This window comes from Equus caballus, chromosome 9 (genome assembly GCF_041296265.1).
Source record: "Equus caballus isolate H_3958 breed thoroughbred chromosome 9, TB-T2T, whole genome shotgun sequence".
NCBI classification, from domain to species: Eukaryota; Metazoa; Chordata; class Mammalia; order Perissodactyla; family Equidae; genus Equus; species Equus caballus.
In genome coordinates, this window is record NC_091692.1 from 14,529,331 (window position 1) to 14,547,297 (window position 17,967).

The 17,967-nt window shown below is 41.6% G+C and overlaps 1 protein-coding gene across 10 annotated transcripts in view; it reads left to right on the forward strand.

The window, feature by feature from the left end:
• Positions 1–6,439: 6,439 nt before the first annotated feature.
• Positions 6,440–17,967, forward strand: part of EYA1 (EYA transcriptional coactivator and phosphatase 1) — a 321,217-nt gene continuing 309,689 nt past the window's right edge. For 4 of the 10 annotated variants that reach the window (XM_070221417.1, XM_070221419.1, XM_070221418.1 and 1 more), the window contains exon 1: positions 6,546–6,766. The gene's annotated coding sequence lies outside the window, so the exon portion shown is untranslated. Of the gene's footprint in view, positions 6,767–17,967 lie in introns of all 10 variants that reach the window. The other 6 variants (XM_070221423.1, XM_070221430.1, XM_023648469.2 and 3 more) reach the window with 4 other exon arrangements.

A 17,967-nucleotide genomic window follows, 5' to 3' on the forward strand; every position in this document is an offset into this window, starting at 1 on the left:
GCAGAGTACAGGTAAACGCACAGTGCGTTTCGCCTCTGTCGACGTCATTGTATCTGATTGCCCTTAAGAATTCCCCGTGTTGCTGGAAGGACACTCAAACCTATTGAATTAGGGACTTGAGACTGCTAAGAAATTTCACGTAACTTCAAAGATTAAAAATGGCTGTAAATGGTCTCACTGCAGTGACCACAGGGGTCTTGTTTTCTTATAGGTGGAAGACTAACTCCTTTTTCGGTCCAACAAACATTTTGCCCCAGGCTGATCACCAGTGGTTTACTTAGCTGATTGTGAAGTGATCTGAGTTTTCCTTTTGCAAATATAAATAAATTCCATGATGTGAAGGGAAATATCTATAGCATGTTAGACTTAGGCAAATTATTGGGCCAGCCATTGACTTCAGGATTTACAGCAAATTAAAAAATGAAATTCTGGGACAAAGATTTCAGAGTAATATGGTTATTAGCTGTTAGCATGCCCTGTGTTCTGAAAAGTGAATGACAAAATTTATTTGTTGGATTCCCTCCTTTCATCCTCACCATAGATATAATGGTTTCTGGCTATGATTCAGTTACTATATAGATTTAATATCATTCAAAAGCACTGGTTTAAATGCTGCATAAAGCAATTTTCAGTTTTCTTCCTTAAAGGATAGCTGAAGCTATCAAACATTTGCTTGATAAAATAGAATCACCCTAACAAAACAAAGCAGGCAAACAGAATGTCTGATGTTAGAGAAGAAACTACATGGAAGCAAAGTATAAAACAAAACAAAGAAAAAAACAGACAAAAACAGAAACAAAGGAAGTCAACCCCCACCAGCAACTCAGCTCACTGACTATCTGACTAATATTCAAGGACACATTAGGTTCTCATTACCAAGAACAGCTCTTCAGTGCCTCTTGTTACATGTTAAGAAATAAAGACAATTACAATGTTGGAAACATAATTTTCCTCATTCGAAATATTTTATGCTTATCAAACGAACAATGGATTGTTTGCTTTCTCCTTCCCACTACTCCTCTGGTACTAATTTTGGCACTTAGATGGTGCTTGGTTTGGCATGCAAGGCAAGGCAGTTTGAAAATTATCTTTATAGCTACCTCTGGTGTTATTCTTCAGGCTTATTGTTGGCCAATAGAGAGCTGATTGTTCCACCTAAACGGGCCTCAGTCCACAATCTATGCTTTTAGAGAATATATCTTTTTTGTTACATCTCTTCAATAAATCCAAGCTTTCTCATCCTGGGCTTTCTGAAATAAGCATCTACCTGTTTAGGTTTGTTTTTGCATGATGATGGAACTCACAAATGGAATAGATTTTTTTTTTTTTAAGTTTAACAGTCCTTTACAACTATAAACCAAAAGTCAACAAAAGTACTATCAGCTATCTGCCAAAAACATGGTCAGGAAATAGCAAATGTGATTTAACCTAGATAAGCACAAGTCGTATGTCTGGGGAAATATAATCTAAAAGTCATAAACCTGAGGTCCAGCTCCACACTCTTCATGAGTCAAGCTCCCAGATATTTCCGTTCTGCTGGCCATTAGAGTTTACTTATGGAGCATGCAGTTCTGTTCTAAACTCTACTGGAAGAGCAATTATGTTGGATATTTTTAAAAATGCACCTGCAATTTTATTCTTGGAGGAAAAGGTGCTATTTTAAAATTTCCTAGTTGTGAGAAAGAAGAGTAAATCTGAAGCTTGTTTGTCATATGATATTATAGAAATGTAAAAAGAACAAGCAAGCCACTGCCTTTGAGGTGGGGGGAGGAGCAAGTGACTGCCACATTGAGGAGTCATATTGCCCCAAGCACTTGTTAGATATCATCTCTTTATAAAGGTAAGGGCAGCTCACAAATGGATATGTTACTAGGTAGAATGATCTGGATAAAAGCAAACTGGAAGCTCAGGAAAGTTCCACCTATAACAGTAGTTGACAATGAAAAGCATATAAATGCCAAGAGAAGAAAATGATAAGAAAAGAAAAATTAGGCAAATTAGATTAAATATGCAGAAAAATTGCTTCTCAGTGACTTTGGAAGACTCACCTAAAAGGAAAGATCAACAGAACAGGTTTTTTTCTTTAACCAAATGTACAACAAAGCTTACCATAGTAATTATTAATGAGACACAGGATATGGGTAAAACATCATTTGAAAAATTAACCTTAAGTCTTTGTTTTAGTGAAAAACTGGCCAAGAATCCTAGTGCTGCATCCCTCACTTGATCTCCTAAGTTATAAATGCATAAAGATAAAAGTCAGCTTGTTCCCTCACCCCAGATCTTCTACTGCATGACTCCGAAATCGCTACATGATTAAGGAATTCAGTGATGTCCTTTAGAAGCCTTGATAAGGCGAGACTGTAAGGGGGAAATCTATTTTCTAACGTTAGTCAAACAATAAATAGTTTAGAAAACCAATCCTAATGTAACAAGAAATTGGATGTAAAAGTCAAAATTTATGGCACATGTAATAAGTTCCTGTCTAATGAGTAATCTTCTCTCTGGTTTACCTCATACATTTTTTAGGGGAGGAATAGACATAGAAATTAACTTTAAGATTACAGGATATTCCAGCAGACTAAAAAGTACATGTATTTTTTATAACATAGTGGTCCTAGAGCATAGGGGCCATGGCTTTAGTCTCATACATAGCTTTTGTCATTATTACTGTTCTAGTGCTTTCGATTAATGCACTCTAACCAGATGCAATCTACACTGAAGCAGTTATCATGATTCCTAACAGTATTAGGTAAGTGAAAGGAGGGGGGCCAGTCTTGGGAAAAAATGATCAGTCCATTAAAAGTTTCTTTAAATAAACGGTACATAAGACAGTTCCCAACTCACACCTGGAGAGTTGGCTTCACTCTTAGCTGTTCCCATATGGTCTACCCTTCTCCCACTGATGCGCAGGAGTCAATCTTGGTCTAAGCTAGCGGACTGGATCTTCTCCCTCTTTCTTATGGAAAACGATTATGTACACTTGACAAGTTTTTCTATATGAAATTACATTGCCAAATTATATAATAAAAGAATTTTTGAAATGTGTGTGAGAGAGGGAGAGGCAAAAATTTCTTTTGAATCAGGATTGCTCATAACATACCTAACCTGCCAGTGTAGACAGAATACAAATGCTCAAAGAACTACAAAACTCATGTTGATTTTTGCCCTCTCTCTTCTGTGGAGCTGTAGTTGAGTTCTAACAGGACCCGAATTTAAATGCACTTTTCTATCACATGTGTTCTGTGTTTATGCCATAAGCCAGGGTATAACTCTATACTTAAGCAATTTTTCTGCCTTCACGTGCAAAGAACTTTGTCATTTCTTTACTGTCCATAATGTAGGTTAGGATAGTAGTTAGGATTAACATTTTATGACATAAACAGCTGAATGCTCTAAGTCCAATATAAACCAAAAGATACGTAATTGAGTCCTTATGGCATTTAGTAAATGTTCATGTTACTCACATGGAAATTCTACAGATAAATATATCTACATATACATCAATAGATGAATATAAACTCATATATTCTCAAATGGACAATTATGAATATATATTTTATTGGGTTTTGGCTTGGTGTTGCAAAAGACCTTTAAATTTTTATTGGAGATTTTATTCATACTTGCATTCATGTCAAATGAAAAAAAATTAAGTAAATTTTATGTCAAAGATAAACCTAACTTGGGTGGTATTTGCAGACTGTGACCCTATGCTCAGGCAGGACTATAAATCCACACTGTGTGCCTGTGACTGATTTGGGATTTGGATTTCTGATTTGGCTGAGAGATGTGTAAAAACCTCAAGTAGTCAACAGCTCCCTATTGGCTGTGCATCTGAGGGGCTCAAGAGCATTGTTTATTCCAGCAAGTGTCTGGAATACATTATACTCGATAAATTGGCTCCCGCTACTCCCGTCTTGGAGAATATGAAGAATTTGTATACTGTGCTCAAATAAATGTACTTTGCCCAAATAACAACGTCTCTTAATAGCAAATTCTGAGTATGACTATCTTTTGAATTTAGTACTGCCAATATTTTAAACACATGCCATTTCTGAAAGAACAGCAATGAAATAATTCTCCACACCTTCAAATCCAGGGACTGGTTCAAAATTTAGAACATTTTTCTCCAAAGGCCAAATGAATCTAGGTTTCAAGAAGTTAAAAAAAGAAAATGGTTGGGTATTTGGGTTGAGAGTTGTTCTGTATTATTTTTTTAAGGAAATAGCAGGATAAAGGATCAAGACCCCTTGTATTAATACATAAAAATTTTAAACTATATGTTACTTCTGAATTATGAAGATTGATTTTTCAAATACGATTTTCAAATAAAGACCATGCCCGGAGACTTTGACAGAAGAAACTTCAATTGCCTTTGGTGAGTTCTTAGCAGACACTTATATTTGGTAGTTTGGGGTTATTGTTGCTCCCTCTTTAAATAAAACTTATGATCACCTAAGTTCTCAAAGACCCTGGATTTGCTTTTTTATGTTGCGAAATTCTTTATATTTATGACTAGGAAGAAGGGATAAGCAATAGATTAAAAAAAGCAAAGCCATCCTCATCTACCTGCTAATTTGGTTAATATTTCTATTTGGACAAGGTGTTGGGTGTTATTGGGTTAAGAATTTACTAATGCATTGACTTCTACAAGAATTCCTTCTCACCCAATATACATGGCCTATTTGGGAAAGTTTCTGGGTCTGCATACATAGAAACATCCATCAGCTTAGTTTCCCCAAATCAGTCTTCGTGTAGATTTCTAATGATTTCCTGTGTATTGGTCTTATCTCAGAATCTATAATCTGTGGTCTTTGAAGGTGAAGGATTAGGTCTCATTGTTCTGACTCTAACTTCATGGTATCTAGTACAAGTCAACAGATACTCGTTGACTGATAGAAACAACAGTAAAGCGTGTGAATCTAGACGATTTTGAAAGAGTGTGTATAATAATACCCGTATTCATGCCATGCTTTCTATTTTCCAAGGCCCTTCTGCTTACATTATCTCATTTGATGTGAATAATGGAGTGGGAGTGGGGGAGGGTTTTCACTTGAGAGGGAGAGAGAAGTGTAAACATATTAATGTTCACTGAGAAGCGATGAGTCCTTATAAGAGCAAATCATCAAGCTATTTGCATATCTTTCACTGCCTGTGAATGGATTCCCTAATCAAGTAAGAGGAAGTTTCCAGAGCAGGAGTAGCTCAGATTACTGGCCTGTAATGGATGCTTCATCCAATGCTGAAATACTTTACAGGTCGAATCAAGATTCTCTCCAGCCCCCATTAAGTCACAGATGCAGAGGGACCTGGGAATTACAAAAACCTCCCTCTACCCTCCCAAAGGGTTCTCTGATGCCGAGAAAGGCAAAAATTTATAAGGATCCTGGGCTAGACGTGGACATTTAGTCCAGCCTCCCCGGCAGGATTTGGGTAATCCATTTACCGCTCTGTGCCTCAGTTTCCCTAACTATAAGAAGCTAAAGTACATACTTTTAAGACCACTTATAAAATTGTTTGAATCCTGGATGTTTTAGTAAGTTTCAGTCTGACTGTTTATTCCTTTAAATCTTCCCCACCCCACCAGAAAAAAAATCGCCATGTCATTCCAGCCGCCCTTCCCGTCAGGTCCATCTCATGCACACCTAGCTCCCCCCATGTTGACAGAGCAAACCCCACCACCCTCAGTTTAAACACTGCAGGGGCCAGGAGTCCTAGACACCCCGCGGGGCGTGCGCCGCAGGCCCAGGCTTCGCTCGGGCGTGGAAGGGAGTCGAGGCGCAGGGAGGGGGCGGCAGGGGCCGGGAAGGGGTCCTGGGGAGATCTGGGGTGCTGGGAAGAGGGCTCCCTCGCCAGCGCCGGCCTTGGTGTCGCTGCGCGCTGAGAGGCGCGCAAAGGGCGCCCCTCAACCCGGAGGCACAGGCGCGTTGAAGAAGGAAAGAAAGAAAAAAGCCACCCCTGGCTCGAATTTCTGGAAGCCAGAGCAGTTTGGCCCTAAACACCGAGCCAGAACCCCTCTTAGCGCTGCCCTGGCCTCTCCGTTACCCATTTCGGGTTGGTCTTGGAAGAACCGGTTCCTCCGCCCAGCGTCGCCGAAGTTGTGACCCGAGTAAGTCCGGCCGCCGGGACCCTGTCGCCGGCCACCCTGCCCTCGCGCGCGCTCTCCCACCCTCGCCCGCGGCGGCCGCGCTCTCGTCCCTGACCGGGCCGCTCGGGCCTCTGGTCGGGCTGCGGGGACGAGGAGACGGTGGGGAAACGAAATAGGACCCTTGGGCTCCGAGGCAGCGGCCAGGAGCGCCGGCCCCTCCCCTCACCCCCGCTCCCCGGGAAGGAAGGCGGCGGATCGGCACCCGGGGCGCGGCGGAGGGGGCGCAGCCGCCGCGGGGCCCCGACCCCGAGCGAGCGAGTGAGCGACCGAGCGCCCCAGCCCGCCGCCGCCGAGGCCGCCTCCCGGCGCGGCCCCCGCCCCCGGGGACGCGGAGCCACCTGGAGGGCGCGCGCAATAGTGGGGCCGCGCGTCGGGGCGACAGGCGGGGAGACGCGGCGTCGGCCTTCGCCTGGCCGCAGTGGCGCGCTGCACGTGGAGGGATGCGCCTGGGGCCGGTTTGTTTTCCTTCAGGGAGGTGGTGACTGATTGGGACGTCGGGGGCCGGACGGGCGGGGGTCATCTTGGCCTTATTTGATGTTGTGATTGCTGTCTTGGACGTGTGCTTGCGCTCGAAGCTCCAGTAATGGGAAACATTTGGGGAGCAGTTTGGGCAAGCAGGTATTTATATTTAGCCCTTTCTAGTCCCAAGAGTTCCTTTGGCTAATGTCGGTGGGTTGGGCCAAATCAAAGAGGCCAGTTAAAAGAAGTAGCAGATGAATTGGAGGGGTCAACAATGGCGAGGCATTACTATTTCTGTGAATAATTAGGAAAGCAAGGAAAAACAAACAGGATCTCTGCTTTACTTTTGGTGAGGTTGGGGGGTGGGGGGAAGGTGGGAATAATGCATACCGTCTAAACAGTTTTCATTGTTTCATTTATGTTAATTAAGGCCCACCCAGGGGCCGGCTCCATGGCGGAGTGGTGAAGTTCGCGCTCTCAGCTGCAGGGGCTCGGGGTTCGGATCCTGGGCGCGGACATGGCACCGCTTGTCAGGCCACGTTGAGGCAGCATCCCACATCCCACAACTAGAAGGACCTGCAACTAAGATATACAACTATGTACAGGGGGGTTTGGGGAGGTAAAGCAGGAAAAAAAAAAAAAAAGATTGGCAACAGTTGTTAGCTCAGGTGCCAATCTTTAAAAAAAAAGATTGGCAACAGTTGTTAGCCCAGGTGCCAATCTTTAAAAAAAAAAAAAAAAAAAAACCCACACAACATTTTCGTTCCAGTAGCCAGACTGACTAACCCTAGCTAGGTAAGTCATTTCAGAAGGCTCAAAGCTTCTCGAAAAAATTCGAGTGGGAGAAGAACTCAAACCAGTCAAGCAATATGAGTTGATGATATATTCAAAAGAGTCAGTAGCAAGTGAATCCTCTCAGTACAGAGGACCCCGGCCATGATGAGAAGTGCAGGACTGGTGTAGAAGCCGGATGTCCGTGCGGATCAGGGAAGGCGTTCTTCCGTTGTGTTCAGAGCCCTAATGCCCTAGGTGTCTGGTGTCTCTAGCTCTGAGCTGTTCATTCAGCCAACACGGGGAAACATACCTTGTACCAAGCTTCTTGTTCCATGAATACAAATGGCTTCTGCTCTGAAGGAGCAGTCTGGTGGACTCTTGTGACCTAGCGTGACTAGTGCTCTGATGGGGAAAAACACAGGGGTGCAGGGCTTCCTGGAGGAGAGGCCTGGATGAGCCACGAAGGCGCTGTGGGAGTCTGGGTGGAAGGTGTGTCTTCTAGGCAGAGAGTTGTTGGCACCAGGGGCATCCGCAGGTCATCTGGTGGAGCTGCAGGTGAGCAGGAGACACCTGGGATGCAGCGATTGTAGCTGGGGACAGATTGGAAAGGGAGTGGATGTCAGACCAAATCAGGCTAAATCAGACTTGTTCCCTTCTCAGGAGAGAGCGCAGTCAAACACGTTTCATGATTTGGAACAGGTGAAGGCCTTGGAGAGCAGGCAGGGCAATGTGCTAATTAAGATAAGTTACAAAATAAGAACTATGAAAAAAATCCATTGGGGGCCGGCCCAACGGCCAGGTGGTTAAGTTCACAAGCTTCATGTCAGAGGCCCGGGGTTCACTGGTTTGGATCCTGGGCATGGACCTACACACTGCTCATCAAGCCACACTGAGGCAGCATCCTACGTAGAACTAGAATGACCGACAACTAGGATATACAACTATCCACTGGGGCTTTGGGGAGAAAAATAAAATAAAATAAAGAGGAAGATTGGCAACAGATGTCAGGCCAGGGCCAATCTTCCTCACCAAAAAGCATACCTTAAAAAAATAACCTATTAGTGGTATTATTTAGCCTATAAGAAAGTAAAAAATATTCACAAAAGGTGATTAAAGAAAGGGAGCACTATAATAACAATATTGTTTTACTAATTATCTTAGTAACCTGAAATGCCCCTTCGAAAAGTATAGTTGTCCTTAAGCAATTGACTTAACATCATGATTTTTGGATGTAAAAACTAGAGACAATTAAGCATATTGCATTATAGTTTTATGACCTTTCATCCTTTACAAAATGCTTATCATCTGTTCAAAATGCATTTACTGAACATGTATTATGTGTAGGATGCATTTTCAATCATCTCTATCCTATTAGAGGATATTAATGTCATTGTATAGATGAAGAAACAGGCTCAGAGAGGTTAATTAATTTTTCCAAGCTTGCAGAGTTGATAAGTGCCAGAGTTATGGACTGCAATCCCTACCTTCCTACCCTAAGTCTTCAGTAATCTGTGTCTCTATCCTTGGACTCATCAGGAGTAGCTCTGTTTTTGGCTTTCTCCCCTTTACCATTTCTATCAGTGACTTGAAAGAAGATAGCTAACGTAATGGTTTTTAGGTTGGCATATTACAGAAAGCTGGAATGGATATCTCAGTCATTGGCTTACAGAATCATGAGTCAAAGACAATCTGAGTGAGCTTGACTGACAGGCAGAAACTGACAAAATGAGAATTTCACAGAGATGACTCAGTTCTTCAAGTATAGGACAGAGGGATTATGGCTTGAAAACAGGTCATTTGTAGAAGAGTTTGAGTGTCCCTAAACTCAGTAAGTGCCAGTGGTGTTTGGATCCAGAGGCCACTGACTGACAGACATGTCCTGTGAAGGGGGATCAGGAAGTTAAGTAACCCATTTTTAAAAAGACGTTCTCGGCCTAGAAAGGAGAGCCCTTAGGGGATATCATCGTAGTCTTCAATGTTTCAAGGACTGTTAGGAGGATATTGAAATATGTTTGTGTTGCTGCAGAAGAAAAGTTGACCCTAGAGAAGATGGCTTTGATGGATCTATTTCAGCTCACTAAAAGGGAAAACCTCCTAAACAGTAAACTTGCCAGCTGCAAACCAAGTGCCTTGCGAATTGGTGAATTTCTGTCCCCAAAAGTGTTCATGCAGAAGCTCTCTGTCAGGGATGTTCTGGGTGATTCCTGCCCTACATGGAAATCTGGATTCCACAACCTCCTTCTGTGGCCCCATCACAATATCTCATACCGTGTATATATCTGTCACATTCTGTCACCTGTTAACTGTTTTCTCATGGAATTGATGGGAGACAGATTTCTGAAATGTTTCTAATTTTGCTCTAATGTAAATTGTCCTTTGATTTTAAGGAGAGAGTGAAATTCAGAGAAACCCTCAGTCAGTGCTGCTTCTCCGACAGCTTCATGCTGTCTCATGACTGTCTCTATTTTTGGGGTTTTGGCCTCGGAGAGTGCAGTCCTGCAGTCTTATTCCATCAAGCAGTCCTTACGCTGGTCAAGAAGCAAGTCAAAGTAGCAGTCGGCATCCGGGAAACGAGGAAGCTGCTTGGAGAAACTTTAGTCGTGGTTGTCAAGGGTCAGGGAGTGGTGCTGGAGCAGAGCAGGTGGAGCAGAGCACATATCCTCTAGTTCCTCCTGAACTGCACCTGTCATATGTATTCATTCTAACGTCTAATGATGAGCTTGGGTCCCCCGTCCTAAATATGTTCCCTAATGAGCTGGACATTGAAGTCTGTGCTGATATCCATGGTTAAAGTTGCTTTTTAGCAGAAATGGCATAGGAGGCTGAGAAATAAATATGTTTTCATCTTATTTTTAGAAATAAAACTTGTTTTATTCTTGGCAGCTGAACTTATTGTGGCCTAAGCGTAGACCAGGTGCTTGGTGACTTTGACGGAGAATGTTACCGAAAACCAGATTACTGTTCACCATTCAGATTTAAGTCCTTAAAAATTAAAACCTTCAGGATCATAAAAATTATTGACATACCAACTGAACCTTAGTATCAAAGAACATTATATACTTTCTAACGCTCACCTCTTAAACAAAGATAGGTTTTTAAGCCCCTTCTTCACTTTTATACCTAAAAATGAACCTTATTGGTTGTTGAACTCCTGGAATTTACTCAAGTAGGAATAAACGTCACTGACGTTGGCGAGGTGTGTTGGTGGATGAACATTTAGACGAAGATCAGCACCAACATCATGTTTGATTTGGAGGGTAAAGAACTCTTCTTCCCAACAAAGAAGGCTGTCATTATCAAAACCGTTTGTTTCTTCCTCCATGGTACTGGAAAAAAAGAGGTTGACAACTGATAGGAAATGTGAATTGCGGCACGTTTTAAAAAAAATCCACTTTTTAAACATATAGCTCAATGAGTTTTGATAATTGTGTATAGCCATGTTCCCACTGCCATCAAGATATAGAACACTTCTAACACCCCCAAAGTTCCCATGTGCCCCCTACAGTCCATCAACCACCCTTCACCCCTGTGACTCTAGGCAACCACTGTCCTGCTTTCTATCCCTATGGATGAGTTTTTTTTTTTTTGAGGAAGATTAGCCCTGACTAACATCTGCCACCAGTCTTCTTCATTTGCTGAGGAAGACTGGCCCTGAGCTAACGTCTGTGCTCGTCTTCCTCTACTTTATATGTGGGACGCCTGCCACTGCATGGCTTGACAAGCGCTGCGTAGGTCCACACCCGGGATCCGAACCGGCGAACCCAGGCTGCCAAAGCAGAATGTGCAAACTTAACCACTGCACCACTGGGCTAGCCCCTGTATGGATGAGTTTTTGTGGTGTATTTTTAACATCTTAAGAGGTATTTGATGGTAGATCTTTCTGTGTAAAAGTAAGGGGTTGATATTTCGTATCTCCTCTTTTCCTTTTGAATAAAGTAAGAAAATTCGTCACTTAGTTATGTTTATTTAGACAACAGCGAACATCACCACTGAATGGAACCAGTTTAGTTTGCTACCGGTTGTTCTAGAGTTTAAGCTATTTTAAAACTGAAATTATAGTCTCAGTAGGCTGAGAAACTATTTCTATGATACGTTGTCCACAAGCAACATCCATGGAGGGCTGGCAAGGCCCTCAATTCAGTAGATGCAGCAGAGTTAATACACCAGCCTGATGGGAGTTTAGGTAAATTTATCATGTGTGATTATGTTTTAGATTATTTTCTCTGGGATGCCTGCGTTTCCTCATTACATATAAGATTTATGGGCCTGTTGTTCTGAAGCACTGTGCTGAAGCACACCGCTGTCCCCTCATGGGGGAGCCGCCACTCATAATCAATGGGCAACGTTTACTTTTTTCTATCCTTAAGTAGAAATTATTTTATGACAATGGCTGTCAGACTCAGCCGACTGCATCTTGTGGCATGGCCGTTCAGTTTGCTCAAGGGAAGAGGAGAAAGTGATCAGGATGGTGATAAAAGATCCCATGTTTACTGGAGTAAGGTTTGACTTTTCGTCTTGAGTCCATGGAGGCAGATTCCATTCAAAGAGCAATACTGAGCGGAAGAAAAAGCCAGTGTGTGATAACCATGCATACTTTTATCAGCACAGAGATAGTCCCCATCACTGATTTAGTTAAGACTTTCTGATGTCCAGCCATTGTTTTTAGTATTCAAAAGTTTGCTATGAACACAAAAATTTGGTAACCTCTGATACAGGGAGATTCACGAATGCTGTCAAGATTACAGGTTCCTTTGTAGTAACTTCATTTGAATATTTTTAAAATACGACTTCCATGTGTCATCCTTCACTAGGGCCAGTGATCTATGTAAGAGAAATCATTGAATAGGTGAATTTGACCTCACTTTATAAGAATTACTATTTTCAACTATTATACCTCTTGAGCCTCTAATTACACTGTTTGGAATCTATCCTGAAAGAAATAATGAAAAAGAAGGAAAAAAATTGATGACTGAAAATGTTGACGTGTTCTTTGCTATAGTGAAAGAGTGAAAAAACCCCAGATGCGCCACTTTATAGGAATATCTCCCTGATGGAATATTACATGGGTATTAAAAATGATAAGTGTACAGACTGTAAAATACTTATCCAATAATGTTGAGAGAAACTAGAAAAATACGAGCACGAAGATTCTCTATGATTATAGCTATGTAAAATTATGCATACATACAGACGAGTTGGGTTGATGGGATTCTGGGTGTGTTTCTTTAGCATTTTCTTAATATTGTTAATGTAGTAAGTGCTACGTCAAAATAATGTGTAGGTTTAATGCTTTTGAAAACAGTTTGAATTCAGCCTTGGTTACCGAATAAAACACCTGGCATAATTTTCCTAATGTGTCAGCTCTTTTATTTTTTAAAGATTTTATTTTTTCTTTCTCCCCAAAGCCCCCTGGTACATAGTTGTGTATTTTAGTTGTGGGTCCTTCTAGTTGTGGCATGTGGGACGCCGCCTTAGCATGGCTTGATGAGCAGTGCCATGTTGGTGCCCAGGATTCAAACTGGCGAAACCCTGGGCTGCTGAAGCAGAGTGCGCGAACTTAACCACTCGGCCACTGGGCCGGCCCCAGTGTCAGCTCTTTGATTGTCCCCTAGCCGTCCGTTCTTCATCCGAAGTTAGAAGGAAGTCAAATATGGTGGAAGCAGAAATGTGGTCCTATTTCTTTAGAATTTCTATAAAGAATAGACAGGCTTCATACTTAAAACTTTAAAACAGCAACACCAGTAAATCAGTGGAAAAGTTATAAAAGCAAATTGGTGTAGACGTTTATTTCTATAGAAACTACATCTCCAGCTGTAGAAGCCTTTCACCAACATGGAACCGCACTTGTTTTTCCTTAATGACTTCAGCGGTTGGGATGTGTTCCTCAACAGTTTGAAAGATCAATAAGCATCTGGTTTCTGATCTGACTCACCTGAGTATGCCCCATCTCTGTTTTCCTTGATATAAGCAAATTCCTTAGGTAGGTGAGGAAAGCAAAGAGGAGGTGGCAGGGAGATGTGGCATCTTGTGGCTTCTGGAACCATGGCACAGTGAGTCGAGGAGGTCTCTGGAGGTCATTTACCCAATGGTTCATTTCACTGCAGGCTTCTGTTTGTAAATTTTCTTAAAGACCCCTTGATGTGATATGTTTATTCAATCTGTAGTTGTAGTCTTCTGGGGCCATACTTTAGAATAGCCCTTTTCTTTTCTCTAAGGCAATGTTCAACCACTAGTTTCCTTCTGCTTCTCAGGAATGCTCGAAAACTCAACACTTGGTGAGAAGGCAAAGATTAAAGTGATGGTGTGTTGTAATGAAAATATTCTTTCATCCAAGGAGCCGCGAGTTATTACCAGTGTCTGATAGGTCTCTGGTTCATTAGAGATGATTCATGTGCCATCTAAAATAGAACCCATTTTTCAAAACCACCAGGAAAAATTAAAATATATAGGATGTATAAAATTTTAAAAAATATGATTTTTCTTCCCAATCATATTAGTCCCCACCTCCACCCCTACCTTAGTTTTCTTCAATCTAGAAAGTCTGTCCCAAGGGCCTGCCTGACTAGACCCTTTCTCTGTCTACTTCAAGCCTCTGTAACTTACGTACTTATTTCAACTTCTGCCGGTCTTTTATTCTGAGAATAGCCAGGGTGTTTGTGATGAGTGGAACTAAAGAAAAAGCCACATAATGTTCACGTGTGAGGTGAGGTGCTCTTATTTTATCAACTGCTTGGCATTAGCTGATGGGTAGAAAAGAATAGAAGGGGTTGTGTGGAATGCATGTGGATTTTACTGAACCTAGAAAACTTTATGTTCAAAGCTAAGGAGTACCTTTTTTTTTTTTTAAGTGACAAAGGCTCTTTGTAGAATTGGGGAGAAAAATTGGCATCCCAGGGAGAGTTTGAATTGTAGCAGGAATGCACAGAATAGATGTTTGTCTCACACGCATTAAAGTCTCTGTATTTAGAACTATTCTGTATTGTAGAAATTAATAGGCTTGTTGGTTGCAATAGGGCATAAAATATCACTTCCAAATAAGCATCGCTGAACTGTATAGATTTAATTATGATGTCATCACCAGCAGCCCAATTTCATAATGCCTCTGGGCTCCCAAAGGAAATTTTATGTGATTGTGAGATTTGTCAGATTGTAATCCCAATTTGATGTTTTCTGTGGAGTCGGTTTTATCAGTGTATCAATCGAACTTTTATTTGCCATAGTTCATTTGCTAGTATGTATACGCTAATTTCAGCTCCTTCCCACTCCACTCCCCCAAGAGTGGCAAATATAAAGGAAGTTCCTAAAGTTTCCATGAATCCTGTGTTGAGTGAGTCCACCTCATAAAGCTCGCTTTATTTATAAACCCCTGAGTGTTTCGTCAACAGTCCAGGGGATTGGGACCGAAAAGGGCGTAGTTCCCTCAGGTGTTGAAAAGACCAGACAGGCCAGTACTCCTTGTTTCTTCCTTGCCTGAGAGGCCTCCCACTGTCCCTGTTGCCACTTCCCCAGTTCCACTCACCACCAGATACCTAAACTAGCATCTGGCCTGGGGCTGTGAATGCAAGTCTGGAGTGACACCACCCAGAGATGTGGGTGCCCCTACCCTGTCTCATGTGGGCTGCGGTGGCCTTGGAAGGGGGCTGCTTATCAGTGTGTGCCCTGGGAGAGCATCTTCTCAGGTGGCCTCACATGGCTAGCAATTATGAAGTCAGGCTATTTGTAAATGTGTGCCTAGCTGTGCAGCTTTTTCTCACTATTTTGTTCAATTGATCTTTTCTTCCTACTTAAAGAGTTGGTGAAATACATTTCAAGAAGAGCCTTCCAGCCTTTTCCTCTATGCTCAGAGTGGATGACTGATTCTGAAATGTAGAGCTTGGCCAGCAGAGCCCCAGGACGTCTCTCAGTCCCTTGTCTCTCTCTTAGGGAACCTTACACTTCAGCGGCTAATAGAAGGGTTGCCTTCCATTGTGCACAACTTCAAGAGGCATTCTTCTTCTGGAGGGTACCAGAATAGTTGTCACAGGAGTGGGTAAAGAAAGGATTTGGCCTTTGGGGTAAATGCACAAGTGAGTTATTGACCCAATTATCTGCTTTGGCAAGGCGAGTGTTGGGGATGCATGAATGAATGGGTAACTGCCACCAGACTCATGGTGCCCTGTCTTGTAGGGAGATCTCTGATACCAAGGCACCTGCATCTAGCACTCCACAAATCTAAAACAAATCTCATCCCACTGGTCCCTCCTCCATGTGCATCTGCTCTCACCGTTCTGTAGTTTGACTAGCCTCCTTGGACATTCTTCCACTTCTTCTGTTCTAGGAACCACTCTGGTTTAAACAAAGTCGCTGAGAAGTTCACCTCTAAGTACTCTATATGTATTTATGTGTAGGTCTATACAGTTTTATGAAGAGCCACTCCCTATGTACGTACTAGGTAGGTAGGTAGGTAGATATGAAACAAGTAACCTGTTGTGGCTTGAGCTGTTTCTTAGCGTCCTTGAAACGAATGTTCAGGACCAGAAATTTGATGGCTACTTTGTAAGCTGGTTGAATGATAACACCACCACTTAACTGACCCCCTAATTCTGGCTCAGAGTTTACGTGTGTTAAAAAATTGTCATGTCTCAATAACACACATTCATTCATTCATTCAAGATATTTAATGAATGCCATATGTGACCAGAACAGGAGAGTAAAGGCATGGTCCTAGCCCTCATGGAGCTAGAGTCTAGTGGGGTAGACAGGTAGAGAAATAATTACAGTCCCATTGGATAAGTGCTATAATGGGGGCAGGCTTATTTATAAACCATGAAAGATCAAGTCCAGCAAAGGAATTAAGGGTTTACCAGAGCCAGGCTCCTAAATATCAGTAGACCCAGTCATGGCATATATTTCATGGTTTGGATTGACATGTAGAAATCTGGAAACAACTATGCTGATTTAGCAAGCAGTGGAGGATTTGTAAATAAAGTCCGTGGCTCTCTGTGAGTTTTTGATTTTTGAGTGGTAGTCTTTCTTAGTGGAGACATCTACCTGAAGTAGATGAATGCTGACTCTTTTGACTTCTCGATAATCTCCATCTTTTCTTTTGAGCCCGGGAAACAATAACAAACATAGTATTTAGTACAGAACAGTTTCATCTTCAGAAGAAATAAAATTACAAATGAAATACCTTTCATGCTCATGTAACTTGACCATTCTTAATACCTTAAACTGTTCAGTAAGTTCAATATGGAAATATGGAAAAGAAACACATGGGAAATAATCCTGGAATATCAAATATACAGGTTTTGATTGAAACATGTTCTCAGGACAGGTATGGAGAGGATGGGAATCTAGGGGAAATCAGAGGGGGCTTTGTCTTGGGCCTGCTCCCTTCTGTGAGGAATGAGGCTGAACTTTGTCTTGCTGCGTATAGGTGCACTGTGGGAAATTTATGTGAAAGCACTTTGTAAACTGTCAAGAGTTTTACCAATGTGAGGCAGGATTATTATCATTATTTTAAAATGCTGCCTTATCGGCAGGAAAAGTTAACGGGCCTCAAGAGAGTAACTCAAGCAATGAAAAAAATCTAGTTTCTGTAATATCTCTTTCTTGATTATGCAAGGAATCCTCTAAAAGCAATGCTGGTCACCTTTAAGATTCAGTTCTGAAATTTTGTGCCATTCGAGATAGCGTGCTACATTGTGTTTTCTTGGTTTGACAGACCATAAATACATCTGTATGATTTTTATTTACTCATAAATAAATTATAAGTTATGAAACCGTGAAATTGTTTCATGTTAAAATTGCAAAAACACTGTGCTTTAAAAAGGATTCTCTAAATTTTAGGGGTCTAGTTATTTGTGTCTTATGTTCAAGAAGCGTCACCTTTGTGTTGACAGTGGATAAGGCATATTTTTTCTAGCATTGATAATTGTAAGTGAAACAAACATAAATGGGAATTACTCCAGCATTGCAAAATTACATCCCAAATGATCCAAGCTTGGAATGTTTTACTTGAAAATTATGAGTATTAAGTGCAACGTTCATTAAATTTAAATATAAAATATAAACCTGTAAGATATCATCCAGTTGAAATTTCCCCTTTTGCAGAGAATGAAACCGAGGCTCACAGAGTCTAAATTATTTGTCTGAGGGCATTCAACTAGCACGCGGCAGAGTCAGAACCTGAATTCAGGTTGGCTGCCACTGCGGTGCTTTGCCTACCGTGCTAACATGCAGAAGTTCAAGTACTTTTACAAAAAGCGATGCTGAAGTTAAACTACTACAGGTTGTCTTAGGTGATATTAAGATTGTGTCTATTTTTTTTCTTAAAATTACATCTATATTTCAATATCTGCGATGGAGTTGATGTGAGGCATGGAGAATGATGTCTTAGTTTCGAAGCCCATGGAAGAAAACCTGAGAGTCCCTTTTGGGTTCCTTATCTGAGCATGAGCATGAAAATTAATACTGAAAGTTAGGAAATGAGAATGGGCAACTAGATGTGTCTCTCTATATTTTTGAAGATAGCTAAATGTAGAATATATTTCAAAATACTACATTTATGGTCCATGTCTCGAAGCATCCCCAAACCCCATTCATCT